This window comes from Colius striatus, chromosome 4 (assembly GCF_028858725.1).
Source record: "Colius striatus isolate bColStr4 chromosome 4, bColStr4.1.hap1, whole genome shotgun sequence".
In the NCBI taxonomy this organism is placed as follows: domain Eukaryota; kingdom Metazoa; phylum Chordata; class Aves; order Coliiformes; family Coliidae; genus Colius; species Colius striatus.
This window is the reverse complement of record NC_084762.1, coordinates 22,270,315-22,289,586: the sequence shown is the minus strand read 5'-3', so window position 1 is coordinate 22,289,586 and position 19,272 is coordinate 22,270,315. Positions and strand designations below refer to the sequence as shown.

At 40.2% G+C, this 19,272-nt stretch overlaps 1 protein-coding gene across 1 annotated transcript in view; it reads right to left on the bottom strand.

The window, feature by feature from the left end:
* SEMA5A (semaphorin 5A) overlaps window positions 1–18,184 on the bottom strand; it is a 320,602-nt gene extending 302,418 nt beyond the window's left edge. Inside the window, exon 1 of the mRNA XM_061995060.1 lies at window positions 18,137–18,184. The gene's annotated coding sequence lies outside the window, so the exon portion shown is untranslated. The remainder of the gene's footprint in view (window positions 1–18,136) is intronic.
* Window positions 18,185–19,272: the final 1,088 nt, after the last annotated feature.

The window sequence follows — 19,272 nt, the reverse complement described above, 5'->3', positions numbered from 1 at the left end:
AGAAGGAAGAAGATTCCTCTTCCAGCTTCTTCTTAAAAAGTGATCGTGGAGGCATCTAACTGGCTCAGCCCCAGAAGTGAGTCTGGCTCAGAGCTGGGGAGTGTTTCAAGCAACTTCTTACAGGAGCCATCTTTACAGCCCCTTCCCCCTTACCAGAAAAGGCTGTCATGTCAAACCAGGATACACAGCCTTCCCAGCAAGTTATATTCTGCATTATACTGTCTACCAATGTAGCAAAACTGTAACACAAACCAGAGAAAGTCAAATAGTTCACGTTCGCTTTTAAAACTCTAAGGGCTTTTCCTCTGTTGATAACAAATCACAGCTTTCCACATCTTTCTGCACCGCTACATCAGTCTTAGTATGTATGGGGTAGACAGAGGTCACGCAGGTAGATAAAGTTGATACTAAACATCAGTCGGTCCTATCACTTGTGATATATCTCATCAAACACAACGAGGCTAATCAGCATGATCTAATATATTTATTGTCCTTTCCAGACCATACATAGTTATGTGCTAGCAACTATAGATACCCAGGCACCAACCAGGTATAAAAGTAACTCGTATCACCCTAAGCATCCACTCAGCACTGGCAACTACCACATTAATTTGGTCTACAACAGATGGGAAGAGGTCCCCAGTAATTAATCTCTCTAACTACATCGATTATCCTGAGACAAGACATTAGTCTCAGTGTGGAGTGACCTTATCCACCTGAGGTAGGATTACATGGAAGATCACCAGAATGAGAAAGTAGCACCTGGTTGCTTCCCATTTGCACCCGTATCGACTGTCATTTTGGTGAAAAATCCCTTGACAGACATTGCATGAAGCTGTTTTTCTAGTGTCTGCTGGTATATATTCAGTCTACTTTTATTTCATGCAATATGTATTGTGTGGAGTCATAAGGGAACAATAAGGTTTGTTAAAGAAATTGGTTACGTTATGATAAAATTTGAAAGTAAATACACTTGAAAATTAGGATAATGTCTAGAAATTAATAGAAATTAAACAGTATGATTAACAAAAGAGAGTACACAATACTGTGCAGCATTTCGCTGTGAAAAAAATATCCTGTTTAAAAAGCTATATTCTGTCTATATAGAAATACATAGGAACATCTGAATTAAGCTATTACTAATATTTAAAATATGCATTATTAGCAAGAAATTACATGGACTGTAAAGCTGATCTGTGACAGACTGAGGTTACTAGTCACAAAATGAGAACACCAGCTTGTCACCAATGGAATACATTAGATGCAGTTTTAAGTAGCAGCACAAGTGGTAAAGACGACTGCCACAATAGAATAAGAAAAGGGCTTTAAAGGATATTATTACATCACAACAAGATTAGATATATGGCTTAGAGGTCATTTTCATTCTCAACAAGACCTCTGGTGAAAACCAAGAGGAAATTTAAACTGAAAGGCTTTAAATTTCCTATGCTTTCATCAAAGCTATTTGCTTTCATGGCAAAGATTTGTTAAAAAGTTTTCTTTCAAACTTTCTGACAGGTGAGCTAAGAAGTAAATGCACAGGCAACAATTACTGGTAGAAAAACCCCTTCAAAATCTCAAGCTTGTCATATTACTCCCAAGCAAAGCCATGCAATTTGTCTTAGAAGAAATCTAATTCAAGTTCATTTTGCAATGAACTGAAGAAGAAATTTCCTTTAAGTCTTTAACTAAGACACCACTCTTCTTGAGGGAAGAGATAAAAGACTTCAAGAAAAGTAGCTGGGAAGCATGCTTAATACCTCCTCATTGCTACATCTCCAAAATTAGTATCTGCTCCTAGAGAAACCTCAAGAACTCTGGCTTCTTTCAGGTGTTGTATCATCTCATGGCACAAAAGAGAGAGATAGTGTCTGCACAGAGCAGTTAAAAGACACACCAAGGGTGTCAGCAGCAATGTAAGTCAGGATACAGAACATACAGGCCTGCTCATGCTGTCTTTCCAGGTGATTATAAGGAGGATGGTGCCTGTGGAAACAGAATTTGCCCCAACTTAACCTAGGACAAGAGTAAGTTTACCTGGCCATATTGGGAATCTGTGGCAGAATATAGCTACGAAGTATTTCCTACAGTGCCCATTTATATGAATGGGAAAGAATTTATTACCTCCAGGCATCTTTATCGTAGCCCCTAAGTGCTGTGTTGCACAATTCTGAAGGTCAAATTAAGACTTAATAATCCTACAGTAACAATAATGTTATGGTACATAACTGTTACAGTTGGCTGTTTCTCACTTACTGATTTATAAGGCAAAGGTGACCTGTTCATCCCTCTGGAAAAAAAGGCCAAAAAGAAACTTAGAGGAAGAAGTGGATTTTCTCTTTTTAAAAGGCAAAGGCTTGATCTACAGATAAATAACGGGATGAGGAAAATAAATGGGATGTGATGCTCCATTAGCAAACATCACATCTGTTAGTCATATTTTAATATCTTCACTGTCATCCTGAAGCACACGACATAAAATTAAGAGGAAATTGCAGTGCAATTTTTAAAGTAAATTATTTTCAACAGGCATACAGCTTTAAACCAAATGCAAATCACTAAATCAATTCAGCACCAATTTTAACAGTTTTGATTAATCCTCAATGCATTTTTATGTTACTATAATATATTATTAAACACATCCACCACCTTAAGACTCCCTCATTTCTTTTATAATTACAGCGAATATTGATTGCAAGAATGGCCACGAGGGAGCTCCAAAATGTGCAACTGTGTTCTGCGGAGGCAGAGCTTAGTGACAGTATTCTGTTCCCATGACTGCCCTTTGGACAGACTCAGCAGAGATACAAAAGTTCAATACATCAATTTATTAGTTAAAATGTGTACCTGCTTGGATTTTATTCAATTAAGGGGAAAAATTTGTTATGACGCACTTTTTTTTAATAGAAACCTTAATCAATTATATCTTTAAATGCCATTGCAGACACTGTTGGAAAGCGACCCTGAAGAAAGTCTGAAAAGTGAACCAAGGTCTCACAGTACAACGAAGAGTATTGGCAACCATTGTCTTTCTTCTCCCTGGTTTCTCAACAAAAGTCATGCACACATATAATGGAGGCCATAGCCAGTTCAGCAGAGTGAAAGTTGACCTAAGTACAGCCAGTGACTACAGTTGTGTTCCAACATCTGCTCTTGCTGCTGTAGGGAGGCAAACACAACAGTGCTCCTTCATCTCACTCTTTCACATTACCTCTTCTGCTAAGACAGTATCTCCAGCCTCTCCCTCTAAAAAACTACTATGCACGCCATTCCTGAAAGGTGCAGATGCTCAAAGCTTTTTCATACTCTTCTTGCCAGGTTAAGGAGAGACCTAGCAGAGAGTCCTCATTTACAAACTTATAAACATCTCCAAGTCAGTTTCCCTTCAGCTCCTAATGAGACAGGAGCTATAAAGAAACCCCATGTTGTCCATGAAGCTCCCCCTACCACAACCAAGTTGATAGAATTTTAATTTTCACACAAATAGGTTAAAAAATCCTGTGATATATAACCATAAGATTAGCTTGTGTAAACACATGGTGTACATCTCCTAACTAGTTATCTAGAATGATGCTGGTCTAACTGTGGGCTACACTATGGTTTCATTAAAAGCTACCTCCAACATTTGACAGAGAATTCAGTCACATCTTGTACCCAGTTCCATTAGAAGATTTTTCAGAGCACAAATGCCACACATGCACACACCGAAACCCTGTATTAAAAAATGGACCTAAAACCAGAGGGCTAAAATGTCAGAATGGGGTATGAATCAATCCATCCACAAGTAGTACCTCATTACATGAAAGCACCATCAGTACAACTTGCAATTTTATTGCCACCAGACTATAATTATCATTTGTCCCACACAGTTTTACTTAGCTCTGTGTGCTCTATTAAAAGCCACTAAGGCTACATCTTCATGAGCTGATTAAATAGTACCAATAAATATTCCCAAGCACTGGAAATTTCATTATCCATAATGCTTGTTAGAATGACCCCCAGCAAAACTTCCATCAGTGTTAGCTATCATTCATCCCCACATCTTCTAAGCATCCTTCAGGAGCCAGCAATACCCAGGAAATATTACACATATATAGTCCTTTCTGAAGGCTAGAAAGGTTAATGTTATCAGTGCAGGGTGTCTTGTGGCATTTGGCTTCAGTGTGAGAGAATGGTCCTGGACATGGTAATTTACAAGCAGAGATCCATTCTTAAAGATTTACATTTTGTACAAAATAATCATTAAAAAGGAAGTGGAAGCTTATGCTTCTCCTAAAGGTAGGCAAAGGAGAAAACATCAAAAGTGATTGATCCTTCAGCCCATAGCAAAAAATCGTTTCCTCTACCCCTTCCTTGCTATAGTAAAATACAGATGGGATCGCTATTTCTTTATCATTAGACTAAAACACATTAGACTAAAACACTCCCAATCCAAAACATCATCACACATTCGTGTCGTGGTTTGGCCCAGCTAGCACAACAGCACCACGACAGTCTCTCGCTCGATGCCCCCATTCACCCCTACCCTCGTTAAGATGGCGGAGGACCCAGCGAAATGGGAGTAAAAAGATAAGCAAGATTGTTGTGGATTGAGACAAGGGCAGGGAGGGCTCACTGCCAATTATGGTTCTGGGCAAAACAGACTCTAGTACTCGACTTAAGAGAGGAAAGTAGGAAAGTTTATTCTACAAGAAACAGAACAGAATAAAAGCAAAAAGGGAGTAGGATGATGAGAAAATTACAACCAGCACTTTAAGATCTCCCTCCCCCATCCCTCCTTTCTTCCCGGGCCCAGCTCACTGCTCCCGATATCTCTACCTCCTCCCCCCTCCAACGGCTCAGAGGGGCAGGGAGTGGGGGATGTGGTCAGTCTCTCACAGATGGGCTCTGCCGCTTCTGTCTTCTCAGATGAGGATGACTCCTGGCATTCTTCCCCTGCTCCAACACGGGGTTCCTCCACCGGAACACAGTCCTTAACAAACTTCTCTGGTGTGGGTTGTTCCCAGCAGCTGCGGCTTCTGCCGATACAGGTTCCCTCACACGGGACACAGTCCTTGGTGAATATCTCTGACGTGGATTCTTCACCGCGATTGCAGTTTCTGCAGTTGCAAGGTCCCTCTCTCGGGACAAGGCCTCTTCTGGGCATAAGTTTAATGAGCTGCTTTGTCGTGGGTTCCTCCCCACAGTTGCAGCTGTGGATATTGGGTCCCTTCCTCGGGACAGGGCCTGCTCCGGCCATAGTGATAAAGGGCCCCTCCTTCGGGACAAGGCCTCCTCCAGCCAAAATCACTGTCCCTGGCTCGGGGCCTTTAATGAAGTGAATCGCTGGCCCTGGTCCGGGGTCAGCTTTAGCAAAATGAGTCTCTGCCCCTGATGCGGGCTCATTATCAAAATGAGTCTGTACCGCTGATGCGGGGTCTTTAAAGAAATGAAAATAAATCTCAGCTTCACCAGTTCTCTCCATAGAATGCAGGGGAGTCTCTGCTACAGCACACCTCCTCCTCTCTTTCATCCCTGACCTTGGAGTCCGCATGGTTGTCTCTCTCATTGTTCCTACTCCTTGCACCACCACCAGCCAGAAGAAGAAGAAGGGGCAGAAGAAAGAAAAGAAGATGGAGGAAGACACCTCCCCTTCCGGCTTCTTCTTAAAAAGTGATCGTGGAGGCGTCTAATTGGCTCAGCCCCAGAAGTGGGTCTGGCTCTGAGCTGGGGAGAGTTGTGAGCAACTTCTTGCAGGAGCCATCTTTGCAGCCCCTTCCCCCTTACCAGAAAAGGCTGTCATGTCAAACCATGACAATTTGGAATGCCAGCAATTACTAAAATAGACTTCCAGTAAACCCATATACCAAGGAGCTATCTACAGAGAATTTTAAAGTAATCTCTTTCATTACTTTGATACAACCTACTAAAGCACCATTTGCAACATTGTAACTTGTCTTCCATCTTACAGTCAGCCATGACATAAGAAGAAGTCTGCAAAGTCAATTATTTGAGGGAAAAGGTTAGACAACAACCAAATTCACTTTTTTTTGCAGTCCATCCATTTTTGTACTATAAAGATGGAACACATTTCAACCAGGAATAACATTTCTTCTGTTCTTTTTCCACATTTGGTGGATTCAGAATGAAATTGAGAGATAAAAAAAAAAGTATGTGTGGGTGTGTGTATATATCACAGGTTAATGAAACTAAGACCAGATTTTCTGCATTCTGTCTCTGGGTCTATGCTCAAGACAGCTGATATGAGTTTCCATAACGCATCTACAGATCAAGCTCAGCTGTACTGCAATTTCATATGATTCAGTACATGCATATAAAAATTTAGAATTAGATTTTATTTTAACTTTGCTTTCATTAAAGTACCTCAGTAAAGCAGCCAAATCTCCAGAAGTGCTCAGTATTAAGTGGATTACACATTTTGCAGCCACTGTTGGATGCTGAGAACTTTCAGACAAAGCAAAGCAGACTCATAGCATGATCACTTTTACCTTCTGGTGCAACAGCAATTGGCCCAATAGTGAATAATACTTACAGCAACATAATTTAAAAATGCAATGCTGGTATAAACACAGGCTAACGTGGCAACACTGCTGGTATCTGGCAAAGAACTCATCCAGCATCCAGCTCAGGCTGCAGAATGTTGCCAATCCCTGTGGATCCTCTTGGAATCAACATTTCATGTAGAAACAGACCTACTGTACCACCAGCCCTTCCATAAGCTGTTCCTCAGTATAAGGTTCACCTGTAGCTCATCTGTAACTATAATCACATACCCTTGAAATCAAAATGCATTGAGCCTTTATTTAAAAATCGATGAGCCAACGAGGAAGGCATTTTTTCTGGATAAAACACAATGTTAATAACTATACTATATACATTTTGGAATGTTTCACTTCATTTCTAGTCTAGTCTCCTGGAATCAATGTCCATTAGGAGATAGTAAGTATCTTTTTATTTAGTTTTGTTGGAAAGGAATCCAATGTCTGTGATCCAAGCTTTCTTCAGAATGAAAGATAGAACAGTAATAATCAAAAGACTTGCTTCAGTTAAGTAGCCTGGGACTGTAACAGTAATGTACAGACATGGCCTCCTAGGCAGCTTCCATGAAAAACAGCTCCTCCAAAGCGAATAGCAGCAGATCAAATCCTTGTTCAGGTGAGACTGGTACATAACTGTGTTTAAAAAATATATACATCCTTTGTCACAGCTGCAGAACCCACGCCACCTACATCCTCTGATACTCTCAGACTGTGAGTGTATGAGTTGCTCCCTGTTGCAGGCAGTGGATGTACAAACCAACTCCATAAAGAGAAAGGAAAGCGATCCCAACTGCCCAGCTCCCACAATGGCTCACAGATCAATCAACCATCAAGGTCACAGTCATAGAATGGTAGGGGTTGGAGGGGACCTCTAAAGATCTTCTAGTCCAACCCTCCTACTCAAGCAGGTCCACCTAGATCAGGTCATACAGGAATGTGTCCAGGTGGGTTTTGAAGACCTCCAGAGAGGAAGACTCCACACTCTCCTGGGGCAGCCTGTGCCAGGGCTCCCTCACCTGAACAGTGAAATAGTTTTTCCTTATGTTTAAGTGGAACTTTTTGCATTCCAGCTTTTGTCGATTACTCTTTGTCCTATCACTGGACACAACAAAGTGTTGCCCCATCCTCTTGACATGTACCTTTTAAGTACTTGTATTAATGAGATCCTCTCTCAGTCTCCTCCAGGCTGAAGTCACAGGTCCTACAGCCATTGCTCACAAGAAAGATGCTCCAGTCTCTTCATCACCTTGATGGCCCTGTGCTGGACTCTCTCTAGAAGTTCCCCATCTCTCTTGAGATTTGGAGCTCAAAATTGAACACAGGACTCCAGATGAGTCCTCTCCAGAAGGAGAGAATAGGAGGAGGAGAAAGTCCGTTGACCTGCTGGCCACATTCTTCTTGATGCATCCCAGAATGCCACTGGCCTTCTTGGCCACAAGGGCACATTGCTGGCTCATGTTTAATTTATTTGCTCTATGGCCAACCAAGGTGCTGAGCTAAGCAAAGAGCTTAGTGCTGCTCAAATGTATGGACTCACTTGCCCTTTACTCTTGCTTTGACCCCAGTTCACCATAATGCTTTGCAAGCCAGTTCATTCCTCTGAGCAAGGGGAAACTGTTCTCATTTATTAGTGAGTTGAGTCATCAGTCATGCAAGTCTGTTCAATAGAGGACAACCCAGAACACAGCCCAAACTAGGACTGCCTTTGCACTGGCAGCAGGCATACACATTATCTTGGGGGCTTATCATAAGGCTGCATCTTGAGTCAGGGTAGAAAAGGAAAAGCAAAATATATTTCCATATAATTCACATAATTACTAGACATCATCTAGAGCCAAACAATCACAACACTGTCCAACTTCACTACGTTTGTGTAAAGGAAAATATTAACTGGTGCAATATTTTTATATTCTGTCAAATCAGTTTCCTTATGTTCTGGAGCACAGCCCAGAGATCATCGGGTCCACATTCAGTAAAGCCTTACAGGGTTAAACTTCACCATCTATGATTAAATGTTGACTAAGAGTTATTAAACAGATATTATCACGCAGTTCTCTGGTAAACACACAGAAAAAATACTATCATTTACAGTGGTTTCTGTTTGGAGCATTCTGAATAACTTTTAAATGGAAATGAGAAAATAGAAAACCTACTGACATTCTTCATAGAGACTTTCCACCATTTTTCAGTCACATATTTTGACATCTTGCATTGAATAAGTGTGTTAAGGGATGGGAGTGCAAACGTTACCTAACTCCTTTACATACTGCTGTTACAATGCACTATTAATAGAAAGCATGTCACCTCCACTCTGTAGTGAATTAGGAGAAAAAAAACCAATGTCAGGCTCAGTCCAAGCACTTCAGTGACATAAGTAACTTGCCTAGCAATCTACAGTCCTGGCCATGTTCCAGTCCTTGCACTACAAGCTGATCCCTCATCACCTGCTGGTGAAAACAAAAACGTCCAGAATGATCTTGAGTAGTATCTATCATGTTGACTTTTTTCCCCTGTCAGTACAACACTCACATAACAGCATGGAATGAAGTCTTTCCCAGCCAAACTCTGGCTCCATTGGAAAAGCTGTCATCTGCCAGGTGTTTGGCATAGTTCTTGGAACAAATACATACAGTCCAAATTGACTGAGATCTTTTGCACTTAAAGATTAGCCCTTCTCATCTTCTGAGCCCCAGTTGGTTCACCTATCAAAAACTGAAAGGGTGTAAGCTTACTGCTGGTTCAGAAAATAAGAAGTATAACCACTAAATGCCACATGTTTTTTTCTGAAAGTTTCCAGATGCTTTTAGCTGAATTATACTGGATCATAAACACAGTATGTTTAGAACACAGCAGCATATTGTATTTCAGCTAAGGCCAAAGCTTTCTCCACTTACCTCTCTCTTTAGGTCAAAGTCAAACGCTACAAGACAAACACATGTATTATAAATCACATATTTTGGCACCAACAGTCAACCACACTGCTTGCAACATGGACATTGCACAGCACACTCTCTGAGATGATAACCAGTGAAAATGACACCATGGATTCAGCTGCATTGGCGATGAAACTGAAGAGAGGACTGAGAACGTGAGGCACAGACTTGTCTGCACTAAAATATGACTCTCTGGAGACATCCAAGGAGAGAAAGAACCTGCTTGCTGAGAAAGGAAGAAAAGAAGGATAGGAAGCTATTTAGTGGGAGGAAAATTATTCTGTAGAGACAGTATCTCTTCCAAAAAGGCATGAGCAGAGATTTACCTATCCCTGCAAGATGGGGTTCATTTGACCTGAAATTCAGATTCTTTTGGTTGAAGGGGATCATCCCAGACATATAAGGCCCAGAAGGAAAAACACAAGATGGGGCAGGGTGAGGGAGGGATAATAAAATAAAAATAATCGGTATCTTCTGGTCTGTTAGGCTTGAAATAACATAAAGGGGAGGAGGAAGACAAAAATTTTTACAAGAAACCAGAGATGAAAAAGAAAAGGAAAGTTGACCTCTGGAAAAAAAAAAGAATAACATTACACTACTGAAGAAAACAAGAATAAAAATCAGATTATCTAGAGTAATGAGTTTGGAATTATATGGAGCAGAAGGAAGAAAAGGATTGCGAGGAGACAGGACAGCGAGATTTCAGGACAAGTAGGGACAAGCAGAGAGAGCAGACACGACACCAAAAAGCCTGCAAAGGCAAGACAGACTGGCTAGGTGAACAAAAACAAGGCACTGGTGAGAGACAAGAAAGACTGGGACAAGCTGAAGAATCACAAGAGAGGATATATTTACAAGACTGTATTGGCAACAAACAAAAAAAATAATCTGTGATCCAGACAGAGAACACCATATAGATGCTTCACTGAAAACCAATGTTTTGGCTTTTCAATATATAAAGTGGGCTTATTAAAAAAAAAAAAAAAAGAGAGACTTTTTACTAAGGTCTGTAGGGACATTAAGCAATCATCTGTAGTGGAAGGTGATTCATAGGTAGATAAGTTTAGGTTTATGGAAGCTTGCTTATTAAAACTTACAATATTAGTTAGAAAATCACACATATAGTTCTATAAAACTGCTAGTCTTTACAAGCCCACAAACAGAGCTGTTAGAAAGACACAACTGTTTCTTGTAACAAAATTATTATTGCTTAGCATTGATAGTTTTGACTGGTATGTGCATAAACAAAATTATTACAGCAAAGCTGTTACGTCAGTTCTACACTTGAACATTTGGACATCGTACACCACTGATAATTACAAGGCCTGTCTAGCCCTAAACAAAACTGTTACCTGGGATGGCAGAGGTTTTAGGCTAGTTTTCATCCTGTCCAAGGACCCAGGAATAAAAATAAATCACAAGGAAAGTTTGGATCTTAATCCAACAGCAATCCCTAATGACCACTGAAGGAAGCAAGAGGACATCAAAAGAAACAAGACAGAGGCGTAACTTGGGTGGACCAAGACAGGACTGTGGGTGGGCCCTTTCCTGGAAATATGATGAATATTCATATTTGCTGTAAATACAAGCTGAAAATTTAAAGGCTGAGGTGGGTACGTTTGGTGGAGAAATCCCCCGTGTTCCCCAGCGCTGCAATAAAGAATACCTGCTTAATAGTCGCATTGGCTATTGAGTCCTGATTGGCTTCTTCATGGCATCAAAAGCGTCCCTGACCATGGCAGGGGAGTTGGGCTAGAAAAATCTGTAAAGGTCCCTTCCACCCTTACCAGTCTATGACTCTATCACAATTTCCAACCTCCACCGAGCCTGCTCCAAACAGCCCTGAAATTGACTGGCCACTTATGGTCTACCCAAAGTTGGTTCACGGAGCAGGAAATCAACTTCTTATAACATCCTCCAATAATTCATGCAAGGGTGGCCTGCAGTATAGATCTAATCATTGATACTGACCTATATCACACACTTTTCACACAAACAAATATAATGCATATGGCAGGCCTACTAGATTTAAAAAAAAAAATAATAAAAGGGATTTTTACACTTTTTGCAGAGACACAGAAAAGTGAGAAAAACTAACAGTTTCACAAAAATCAACTGTAACATTAGAAAATAAGCCTCTTCTAAACTTCTCCTTTGATCCCAAATCTTGCAGTAAGCTTAAATATATTTAGTTCAACGACATGACTAGAAAACAACAGTTTCAAAACCAAGATAAAACAGGGCTGTTAACAGGCAGTTAGAAAAAGCAGATTTGAAAACAACATAGTTGAGAGGGTTATGTGGTATTTTTTTAATGTTATCTAGATTAAGATGATTTTTAAAAAAATCAAAAATCACCAATCAGCTAGGAGAACAAAACTAAATTATCTGGCACCTGGAAAACATTCCTCTGGCGTGGAATGTGCATTCATGTTCATTTTGCAGATACTCCAAAACTCTCCTTAAAATATCTTTAAAGTTATTCATGACTTTCCATCCTGGTAAGTTAGCTTCCTGACAGTGCTCTTTAAAACAATCCTTACCTTTCTTCTCATATTTTCCTTTGTTTTCATTTAGTAGTCTCATAATCATCAACTGCTTACATTTTGTACAATTGTATCATGTGCACTTTCTGTCGTATCTCTATTACACTTTAGTCTTTGCAGTGCTTAAAATTTTGTACAAAATAACAATTGTAATAATTATGAAATAAATAATAAAATGATCTAACGAAATCTGTACATTCTTAAGCTTCCTGTAAAGCTCAGAGAGAAGACTAGAGGCTGCACAAATTTAAGTTGCATGTCTTGAACAGAAATTCAGAATGATTTTTTATAAAAATCTGACACTGATTGAGTACTTTGGAAAGTAAAGACAAATTTGAAATGTCATAGAGAGACTGAGTAAATCCACATCTGTGATAGCAAGGCCTGTTCCAATCCAGCATCAAACCTGGCAAACTATATGCCAGAGGTAGATGTGAGGACAAGCCCTCAGCAGATAGATGGGAAGAATCATCCCTGCTCTGACTGCCAGTTTCTGATGGAGTCTTTCAAGTAAGACTGAGGCACTGACCCTGCAATTATTAAAAACAGTAGATGAGGAATGGTAACAGAACTGTGTGTCAATCATATATTAAAATATCAGGTGAAGAATATCAATGAGGACCTCTGAATTGTAGAAGAGCACATATTTCCACCTTGCAGGTAACAGACAAAATGCACTCCCCAGCTGCTGCTTCTCTTCCCATCCATAAAACGCATTCCTTAATCTCCAATAAGAGAGACATGCCAAGTTCTATCGGTCTGCAACAGATGAAACACTCATTACATTTAAGCCACAGTGAATCAAATTCTGAAAGGCAAGATTAATAACTCTTTCACCCACAAGAACTTTTAAAGAATTTTTAAACTAAAAATGTAAAACTTCAGCTATAAAGTAGCAGCAAAGTCAGGATTACTGAAAACTTGGTCTTTCTACTGCAACATACAAGAAGGTTTGAAAAAATTAGTCATAAAGATGAATGAGAGGAAAATGATAGCAAATCTTTGATTTCTTTGCCATCTCATCCATTCTCAATTGAAGCTCAAGAATCAAAATCCATAGCTCATCTTCTTCCTCAATGTCAAGAGCTGAAAGAAGTTCCATATACAGTTATCATAATCAACATCAGGCCTTCCAATCAAGCAGAACAAACTGCTAAATCTGAAACTCCTCCAGGTTCTTACACACAGTTATGCTGATCCTGCAGACACACCAGCTCTATTCCTCTTCCCACAACAACAGCAAAAGAGAAATTAAAAAATTTAAATAAATTTGAAGATCTAAACAAATAGAGGCTTTTCTAACTGAGCTCTTAAATTCAGGTAATCAATTGAAAAAAATTACTATATACCAACCGCTCATCTCAGGTGAGCGGTAATAATAATAACATACCTTTCAAAATCCAAGGTTAAAGGTGCTAAGGTTCTAGCCACTCACCTAGAAAAGAGGGTTACAGACTAAACAGACACAGTTCCTGCAGCCTTTCCTCATACAGAAGATGCTACAGTCCCCTGATCATCTTGGTGGCCCTGTGCTGGACTCTCTCCAGAAGTTCCCTGTCCCTCTTGAGCTGGGGAGCCCAGAGATGGACACAGTACTCCAGATGAGGCCTCACCAGAGCAGAGGAGAATGAGGCGGGGGGAGAACTGGGCTTATTTCCCTCCTACAGAGAACACAGCCCATTAATCTGTGATTTTCAGACCCAGCTAACAGAAGTGTAGAAATTACCAGAGTAATTTCTCTTCTATATCTCTATACATATGCTAGTTTATTCTAAATGACAAAGCAGCAGATAGGGTTTCCAATTATCCAGAGACATGAAACTTGATCAACAGCAAGTAGGTCTGATTAATGCCTGAACCCTCCTGACTTCATCACACCTTCTTCCAAAGGGATTGACCTTTAATTTCTGATAAAGATAATTTCCAAGTTTCTGAAACCAGCAGCAAGTTAGTGTTGCTGATAAAAATGAATTCTGTTTAGATTCTCAGAATATCAAGTCTCCCTTAGAAAAGGGTGAAAAAAAAAAAGTAAATGAAATGTCACTTCAGCTTCTTTTGGTATCCCATTTGATGTGTCAGAGGACTTTGGTGGCCTGACACCAATTAAGTTCATCCAATAGTCCTTTTCAGTAAACATGGAAACAGTGCAATCAATCAACAGACCTAAAATTTTCTTGCAGGACAGGAAAACATTTTTGAACAGTCACCCTTGCAGAGTTCAAGTCGATCACAAGTATTTCAAGCTCCTGCTTTGGCTCCCTGTTACTCAGTCACTTCTCTGTCACCTGATGCATGGGCTCCCTTGTGTTACGTGCTCAGGCTCCCCAGCCAACACTGGAAACTGCTTGAGCTTCGCTCACCAGGCTATTGCTGCTGCTCTGTCCTTTTCCAACATCTTCAGTGTTCAGTCCTGCTTCTGTTCTGCACTTCTCTACAGCTGGAGAGGCTGGGAGAAGAAGAGGTCATCTACAGAAACATTCTCACTTTGATAACACTGAGGGGTATAGAGAAGAAAACAAAGAAGTTGAGGTCTCCAGCCAAAGCATAGGGGCAGCACTATCCCTTCACTCAGCTATATTATATAACAAGTCATTTACACAGACTTCCCGTAGGCACTTCCCTTTTTTCCTGAGTGCCTAGCTTGCAAGTACAGTGTGAATAACAGAAGCATAGAATCTTAGGGGTTGGAAGAGACCTCGAAAGATCATCTAGTCCAACCCCCCTGCCACAGCAGGATCACCTAGAGTAGGTCACAAAGGAACTTGTCCAGGTGGGTTTTCGATGTCTCCAGAGAAGGAGACTCAACAACCCATCTGGGCAGCCTGTTCCAGTGCTCTGTCACCCTCACAGGGAAGAAGTTTTTCCTAATGTTTATTTGGAACCTCTTATGTTCCAGCTTGTGCCCACTGTCCCTTGTCCTATCACTGGACATCATGGAGAAGACCCTAGCTCCATCCTCCTAACACCCACTCTTTACATATTGGTAAACATTAATGAGGTCACCTCTCAGTCTCCTCCAAGCTAAAGAGCCTGAGATCCCTCAGCCTTTCATCAAAAGGCAGATGCTCCACTCCCTTCATCATCTTGGTGGTCCTGCATTGAACTCTCTCCAGTAGCTCCCTATCCTTCTTGCACTGAGGGGCCCAGAACTGTGCCATTGATCACCACCCTCTGAGCTCTGTCATTCATCCAGCTCTTGATCCACCTCACTGTCCCCTCATCCAAGCGACACTGCCTGAACTTTCTGATGAGGATGTTATGGGAGACAGTGTCAAAAGCCTTGCAAGTCAAGGTAGATGATATCTGTTGCTCTCCCCTTATCTAGCCACCCAGTTATGCCCTCGTTATGCTATCGAGTTGGTTAAACGGGATTTCCCCTTGGTGAAATCATGTTGACTCCCCCTGATAACCATATTTTCCTTCATATGTTTAGTGACTACCTTCATATGTTTAGTGACTAAGGTCATTAATGAATATATTGAACAGTGTTGGTCCCAGCACTGACTCCTGAGGGACTCCACTAGATACAGGTCTCCAACTGCCCCATTGAACTCTCTGCCTTCTTCCCTTCAACAAGTTCACAATCCACCTCACTGCCTGATCATTCAGCCCACACTTTCTCAGTTTTGCTGCCAGGATGTTGTGGGAGACAGTGTCAAATGCTTTACCGAAATCAAAATAAACCACATCCACTGCACTACCACCATCTATCCATCTTCATAAAAGGCTATCAGGTCGGTCAAACGTGACTTCCCCTTGGTAAAGCCATGTTGACTGCTCCTGATGACCATCTTGTCCTTTAAATGCCTGGAGACAGTGGCCAGGACAGGTCATTCCATCACCTTTATGGGGATGGAGGTAAGGCTGACCAGTCTGTAGTTACCAGACTTCTTCTTGTCCTTTTTGAAGACTGGAGTGACATTTGCTTTCCTCTAATCCTCAGGCACCTCTCCTGTTTTCCATGACTTACTGAAGATGATGGAGAGTGGTTTAGCAATGACTTCTACCAGATCCCTCAGCACCTGCGGGTGCAACCCATCGGGGCCCATGGATTTATGTACATCCAGATTGCTCAACTGATCCTTAACTCAGTCCTGATCAACCAAACAGAACTCCTCCTTTATCCTGATTTCCTCTGGAGTCTGGGGCTCCTGAGGACAGCCTCCAGTAGTATTGACAGAGGCAAAGAAGGCATTCAGTATGTCTGCCTTCTCTGTATCCTCTGTCATCAGGGCACCCACCTCATTCAACAGTGGGCTTACACTGCCTCTAGCATGAGTTTTGTCCACAAACCATCATGATATAGATACAAAACTCCTTGGTGTCATGTTTTGACATGACAGCCAGTTACATTTTCTGGTTTTCAAGTTAGCTACAATTTTTCTAACTTGAAAATTCTTACTTTAATTTTCTGAAATACTCCATTTTTTAAGTGCTACAGTAACAAAACTAGCAATTGAACACACACACAAAACCAAAAAGATTAGATGTTGTTAAAAGTTACAAACAGTAAAGGAGTTTGGCCATGCCTTTAAGTTTCTAAACAAGAATCTCAACTCACTGCTTGCCAAATAAACTAGACATACATGACAAAGAGCATAGCTCTATCACCTTTTGTCGAATGGCTTTTACCTCATTATCTCCAAGCTATCTACCAAACCCACAGGAAAAATAATACTTAAAGACACAGCAAAGTTGTGTTAACTTCAGTGTGGCACTGCACTGAACAGAAAAGTTGCACGGTTTTCAGATGGAGCTGGCTCCTAGCCAGCCAACTTGAACCACAATGGCAGAAGCAAGCTTGTTCAAAGTGTTGTGTGGGCACGTCCAGAACATGATACTGAAATGCATGACAGGACACCAAAGAAAAAGTAATACCTCTACGCTTCTGATCATACAAAACTGTGTTTTGTTTTGGTATTTTTTTAAATATCAGAATGCATTTAATACAGCTGGACCAAACAACATGGAAACAGGAGCTCTGAGAGTGCTCTTAAATTGTCATCTTCAACATTACAGTGTGACCAATTGAGATAGTTTCCTGCAGTCATCTTTCTTCACTTTTCTAACCAGTTCAGGTGAATTTGTAAGAGAGGTGAATTATGCTAACTCAATTAGCTTCAACTGACCTTATAGTCAAGCCAGAGTAGAACAGAGATGATGGGGGTCACTCCTTCTCTGTATTCAGTATCATTTCTTTCTCAAATAGAGGAAGCCATTGGTGGATAATCCATGAGACATTCTCTTGTTCAAAGAGCTAAATAAACTTTTTCAGATAAATCCAGCAAAGAACTTTAACTGCAAAATAAACCAATTCACCTATGAACACACAGAAATTACTCAAGGAGAGGTAACTCCCAGAAAGAAAGTACAGGACACATTCCAAATTACTTCTGCATTTGAATCAGTTGTGCTATCTCTGGTAAGTTGTGTTGTATTTAAATAATAAATAAATATCTCAACACACATGGCAGTTCTGGGTTTAAAACATTCCAAGCTTACACCTACATAATAACAAAACAACCTGAAACATATGTCATGGCTGAGGGATCAGTAATTTTGACATAACCAAGAGCCCCATATTTCAGAACAAACAGCACAGAAGAGATCAATGCAAACTAGTGAAGAAATTACTAACATACGTGTTACAGCTCTCATAATGTAGTACTAACTGCTATAACTGCAGTATTACCATAAAGAACACAGATGGTATTTGATATTAAAATAAAAAAGACCATCATACATGCCTTATTGCAAGAAAAAAAAAAGGCTACATTGGCTTATAATTTGTTTAGCAACAAATTATGTTCTGTACTTTGTAAACAGAGAACTTATAATCAAAATATAAGCTAGTAAGTGAATAAATCAATACTAAGACTGTATTTGTTAAAAAGCAGCTTTCACCTCATAGATTTCACATCTGATCCCTGAATCGGAGGAATATTTCTATACATGTTGAAACAGATGACAGCCAAGGCTTGAAGCTGAGCAATATTCTTTTTTCTAGCCCACTCAGCAATAAAGAACATCACTCTTCAAAGCTTTTGCTAAAAAGAAAGGTTTGTCTCGACATCTTCTCTTGCATACCGTTGAATATGAAGAGCAAACAACTACTCACTGATCAGCACAGGAGAGATTTTCAGCTCACTGCTTTATCTGTTTTATCCAAAGTCTGGAAGGTAAGAAATAATTATTGTATATCCATAGAAAAAAAATGAAAAAATGCTTGAGCATGTTGTTTTTATTCTGAAAGCCTATCTTCCACAATCCCAAGTATGTCAAGGTTGAAAATCTGTTTTCTATAAGGACACTATTCATGCTGTAATTGTGCTTGCAAGCATGAAAAGGTCAGTGTACTTTTCATCTCTACCTTAAAATACGGTAAAATAGTTAGCTTTGATGCTAGTTTGTCCTATTCACTTCTTTTATCAGTATCATTCACAGTTTCTAACGCAAACCAGATGATAACAGCACAATTCTGAACAGCACAAAATAGCTAGGTGTGCCATTTCCATCACCTGTTCTTTACCAAAGCGGAAAATATTATTTCATTTTTCCATTTTTATACTGCAGTTGTTCTTGTTATGCAGCTCACACAAAATTTACATGACAGAAAACAAAAAATGCATTGCCAGAAAGATCCACTTCTTTTGTGCCAAGAAACTCTTATTGACATCTCCATGCATAAGCCCAAAGGCCAGGACTCAAGCTTCCACTGGAAAAGGACTCCTCTCACCAGTCACTCTGCTACAAACAGCTTACTGACAGTGGCTGCAATACCAAGCTGACCTGCACAAGACCTTGAATTACAAGTGCAGATCACTCTGCATCGCTGGCTCACACTGCAGGCAGGCTAGACTGCCCCAGATACCCATGCAGGCTATGACCTTCCCACACTTAGCATGACACTAAAAGTTAAATACAAGAATATTCACATACCAGAATATTTAGGCTCCAGAACAATTTTACTGTTCCCCATTGAATACTCTTTGTAATGTTTGTGTCAACTGTACCACTAAAATAAAAAAAAAAATGGATACTATTATTATCGAATGGTTTCCAGTCAAGATTTTTGTGTCAATACGGACAAAGTAAACATTAGAGGCATCCCAAGTGTTACTTTATACTAATACATTTAGGAAAGTTGCACTTCTATATATGATATAGCTTCACCAATAATTGACCTACAGCGAAATAAGACTGCTCAGTTATTAAAAATATAATCCCATTGTAGTTTTGATTAGAAGTTATTAA